This window comes from Molossus molossus, unplaced genomic scaffold (genome assembly GCF_014108415.1).
Source record: "Molossus molossus isolate mMolMol1 unplaced genomic scaffold, mMolMol1.p scaffold_m16_p_1, whole genome shotgun sequence".
In the NCBI taxonomy this organism is placed as follows: Eukaryota; Metazoa; Chordata; class Mammalia; order Chiroptera; family Molossidae; genus Molossus; species Molossus molossus.
The window spans coordinates 159,943,081-159,948,421 of NW_023425344.1; the positions used below are offsets into that span (position 1 = coordinate 159,943,081).

The 5,341-nt window shown below is 31.2% G+C and overlaps 1 protein-coding gene across 6 annotated transcripts in view; it reads right to left on the reverse strand.

Annotated features, from left to right (window-relative positions):
* Window positions 1-4,241: 4,241 nt before the first annotated feature.
* The window catches only part of NOVA1 (NOVA alternative splicing regulator 1), a 163,053-nt gene continuing 161,953 nt past the window's right edge, over window positions 4,242-5,341 (reverse strand). For 5 of the 6 annotated variants that reach the window (XM_036264876.1, XM_036264868.1, XM_036264906.1 and 2 more), the window contains one exon: window positions 4,242-5,341. This exon is cut by the window's right edge and continues 4,801 nt beyond it. The gene's annotated coding sequence lies outside the window, so the exon portion shown is untranslated. The other variant, XM_036264887.1, reaches the window with a different exon arrangement.

The following is a 5,341-nucleotide window of genomic DNA, read 5'->3' on the forward strand; positions in this document are numbered from 1 at the left end:
TGGAAACAAAACCATTAACACATTAAATAAATATATTATTTAAAAAAATTCTAATACATTTATTTTATCACTTTTACTTATTTTTAATATGTTTTTATTGATTTTTTAAAAAAGAGAGATAGAAACATCGATGTGATAAAGAAACATTGACTGGCTGCCTCCTGCACACCCACTCCTGGGGAATGAGTCTGCAACCCAGGCATGTGCCCTGACTGGAAATCCAACTGGGACCTCTCAGTCCATGGGACGATGCTCAATCCACTGAGCCACACCGCCCAGGCATTTTTCTTGTAACTTTAGTTTATACATTTGAAATCTTTATGTTCGCAGTGAAGCGGGATAAATCCTCAATTTATTAACTCTATCTTAGGTGGTTTGAGACTCAGAAGTTTTATATTACTTTAGAAATAACATTAAGACCTACACCTTACCACAATGTGAGAATTAAGTAAAGAATAAAAGTGCACTCTATATATGGCAAAAGATAATACAAATATCAGTTTTACAATCTCTTCACATGTTGGGAAATTATTTGTAAAACTACTTTTTCTAATAACACTTGAGAAAAAATTCTTATCTACGTTTTAAAAAATAACCTTGAAAAACTTAGTTTTAGAAGTTCTATTTTAAAAATATACTTAACTTTTAATGGAAATAAAGCTTATGCTGAGGGAAATATAATAACATTATAAATGTGACTGATTTTCTTAAACATTTGAAGTGATATAGAAAGAGGTGTGATTAGTATATGTGTGTGTGTGTGTGTGTGTGTGCGTGTATCCTCACCAGAGGACATTTTTGCATTTATCTTCAGATAGAGCAGGAGGGAGAGAGGGGGAAAGAGAGAGAGAAATATCAATGTGAGAAAGACACATTGACTGGCTGCCACCCACATGACCCAAACCAGGGCTGGGGACAAACTGCAACTGAGGTATGTGCCCTTAGCGGGAACCAAACCCGGGACTCTCTGGACCTCGGGCTGACGCTCTAACTGCTGAGCCAAACGGGCCAGGGCAAGTTTAGTTATATTTTTCTTACCGTTTTGCTGTAGACAAGTGATGCATTCTTATAGTTAGCAAAAATAATTACTCTCCGTTCAAAACTAGAATCAGTAAGAATATAGTATAATCTCAATTAAATGTTATAATCTACATCAGAAAAATAGGGATTTTGTGTTTGCATTTTTATTACCAATTTTGTGCTCTTGGACATAATACTATGCTTAAAATTTAAAAATTGGTGGAAGTTTCTTCCCTACAAGATGTCCTCATGTTGAAATAAAATATAATGCAAGTAGGAGTGAAAAGATATCCAAAAAGCTTCAATCTGTACTATTTGATGTAATGAAGATATGGGGGCAATATTTCCAGCATAATGCAGTGGTGTGTTTTTGTAGTATCATTATATTCTATGTGCCACTTCATTGGTGATTTAATTAGTGCTTAGCTTCAGCTATCACTGTAAGAGGACCATCAATGATAGTGTTACTTTGAAAACAATACTCAGGATATGACAAACCACAAAATATAAAAATGCACAACAGAGATAATCTTCATTGTCATCAACCTGCCCACGCGTAGGCAAAGTCAAGGTCTCAGAACGAGGCCTCCTGGCTGGCTCAGCTCTCTGATTTGCTTCCCCTGTGACTCTCGGAAAGACTGGCTCTCCAGTGCTCCACTTTCATACGCCATCCTTTTTGTTTTGTGCACGCTATATATTCTGAACACCTGACACTGTTTACAAAGAAGAAATCCACAGGAAAACTAACACCTAACAGATTCAGTTTTGTACAGGGGATATTTAACAGCATATTGATGATGTCTGGGTCCATTAGTACCTGAAATTTTTTCCAGAAAGTTAACAAATCCATCATTATAATTACCTATAAAACTTTCAATTATCTTTAATATTTAGAGAAAAAACTTTCATAATAAATAAAAATTAATGTATAAAATAAAAACAAATTGAGATGTCAACTAAAAGAAATGATGGGTATAATTTTTTAAAGCTACTCAATTATCTTAAATGAAGTAGTTCCTAAAAGGGACAGATTACAAGGAAACTTTTTAAAAAGTCCTAAGAAAATATTTTATATCATTTTAAAAGTATTTTTATGTTCAGAGAGAGTTACACTGGTGATTATTTAAAACTTTAAAATTATAAGCATGTTCTTAAGAAAATGAAAAATGATTATATTTAGCTATCTGCTAGACCATATAAAAATCAGTTCCATGAACTTAAAAACAATAAATTTTGTAAAGTTTCCTAATTTAGATTAAGCCCTTACAGTGCATATAGAAGTAACATTTTCTAGGATTCATAAAGTCAAACTTTACAGTTCAACCTCAAAGGTTTTCCCTCTACTGGCAAAGTGATGAGATACTAATTAAAACTAGCTAATTGAGTATTTGGCCTTCTGAACCTCTCTCTCTCTTTTTAAAAATAAAACAAGTAATTTGAATGCAAAAAGTCCTGATAATTGCCTCTGTCCTCTATCTACTGTGTGTAAACATCCCCCCCTCCCAACCCAAACCATAATCTTATGTAACACAGAAATGTTAAATACTCTTAAATGTTATGTCTCCTGCAAGGCCGGTGTGGTTCAGTGGTTAAGCGTTGACCCATGCACCAAGAGGTTGCCAGTTCGATTCCTGGTCAGGGCACATGCCCAGGTCGTGGGCCTGATCCCCAGTGAGGGTTTGCAGGAGGTGGCCAATCGATGTTCTCTCTCACAGATGTTTCTCTCTCTCTCTCTCTCTCTCTCCCTTCCTCTCTCTCTAACATCAATAAAAAAATAAATAAAAAATGAAAGTTGCATCTCCTGAGTGGTATATTTACTAGCAAACACTTTTTTTAGGAACTTGAATCCCACAAAATACATCCATCCCATACTAATTGACTAGAGGTTTTTATTTTTTTATCCTAAGATATTTTGGAAAATGTAATGGTTAGGCTTTTACTACATTCAAAAAAGTTCATTTGGTTTTCTTTAGTTTTTTAAAATAAAATATAAATTAATTTGTATTCTGATGATATTTTTAAATATTACAATTTAATTCTCATCTATGTTTTAAATTTTAAAATTAATGGTTTATTTTATAATGCAATTTCAGCATGGATTGGTCTCACTACAAGTCTATGGGCTTTCTCTAATCAGAGCCTTTTTCACATTTATCTCCTAAAATAGACAAATTATGAAAATACCAAAAAACAATCAAATCTATCCAAGATGTTTTGGTAAATACATTGAAGTATTTTTAACACAGTACTTTATATACTAAGGACTTGATCTATATATTAATGTCTAGAGAAAACGATATAGCATGAAAAGTGTAGAAATTTTGAGAAGTCATTATTTTAAAATTTAGGTTCCAAGAATTTCTTTAAAGAAAAATTATTTATCCATCATCTTAAATACTAACAAGAAATAGTATTTTTATTATTGACCAAAAGCTGTAAAATTTGATAAGCCAATGAATGACACTTTAGAAAGTGCTTAATGTTTCCCTGTACCAGATCTCCCAAAATATTAACAAAAACAAATCAATAAATCCAAAGACTCAACTGAGTCCTAATCAATAGCTTAGTATCTCTGTTCAAGTAGAATGACAACTTAAATGTAGTATATCTATCCTCTACAAAGAAATTTTTTAATAAAATGGGGACTCTACTTTATTTAATGACAAATAAGTTATCATATTTTACTCTAAAACATCATTCCACATGTATTATTATAAAGTCACAATCCAAGAGAAATGTATATATTTTATCATAATGTGTAAAGCACATAATAACAATTTTATCATAATGTGTAAAGCACATTAAAAAGACTGAGGCTGTGGTTCAGAAGTGTCTGGATTGCTTTGTTGTTTTATATAAAGAAGTCAGTTATTTGAATCAAATAATCTTTTGATTATCAACCATTTGAACATACGATTTCACTTCTTGTTTTTATACTGAGTTAAAGCTGATGCAAACTGGTCTTTGTTTTGGGCAGTGGCTAAATGATGTGATTGTGGGAAAGAAAAGAAGTGTTGTTTTTCATAAAAATTCTTTAATTATTTCATAGAGGTAAACATACTTAAATGCTAAATACCTGACCTTTTTGAATAAATGCAGACCTACCTTGTTTTTCACAATAAGCCTCTATTAATTTCCATGAGACAATGTTTTCACAAATGTAAACCAAAACAGATGTTAAATTACTTAACAGAACTCATAATTTAAATAATTAAAACTAATTTGTGTTTAAAGCTATTTGCAGATTTATTAGAGAAACAAATACAAATATGCATTTCTACAGAACTGTTTTTTTTCCAAAATGAGCTTAAAACTTGTTCCACAGTTTTTACTTGTTTATATATCTATGTTAACCCAAGTATTAGCTTCTGTACCACTTGTAATGAGACAATTGCCCTTCCATTGCAATTATAAAAAACTATTTAAAAAAAAACTCGGCACATACACGTTAAATAGTTTCCTTAAAAAAATAATCTAATCAAAATATTGAATACTTTAGATTTAAACAATATTTTATTTACAAATCTGATTTGATGTACTTTATTAATTACACAAGGTAATGCTTCAATTTTCAAAAACAGTTTGTTTGTTTTTAATATAGACCAGTGGAATGACATCCTATCTAGTAATATGTACTACACTTCAATTTTTTCAAAATTAACATGACAAGTTTTCTTACTTTCATTTTTCTTGAAAAAAAAAGTTATTTAATTGGGGCACATATCTGATGAAACAAAAAATAACATGCAGAATTCCAAAAATAACCTGTTAAAATAATATGATACTTACCCTTTATGTAATAAGACATCTATGAACAACAGTGCATAACAATATTATGTATTTATGTTTATGAGAAACCAAGCAGGAGGCAAAATGAGTTCATCCTGTTTTCTAATCATGTGCAATTTCATATAGCTGTTTGCATCATTTCAATAAAATGTGTACATTAAATTTATAAGACTGCATTGCACTCAAAATTATTATGGATTGCCATGCTTGTCCTGTATTTAATGAGTGATGAATTTCTCCTACTAACAGAGTAACTGGTCTCAAATCGTGTCTATGGATGTAAAGAGTATTAAATTATATTTTCATCTCCTTTCAATTGCTGCCTTGGAAAACAAGAATTCCCTTCTTGAAGAAGACAGAGTAAATAAAATTTACTTAAGAACTCAGTGAGGAATTAGCATGTGATTCAAGAATGCAATATAAGAATGAATTTTTTTAAAATGTGATTATTGGTACCTTCGTTGAAATCTATTACCACCATTAAAATTTCCAAGGAAAGATAGGGCCTGTAACATAGGAATTCCATTCATTG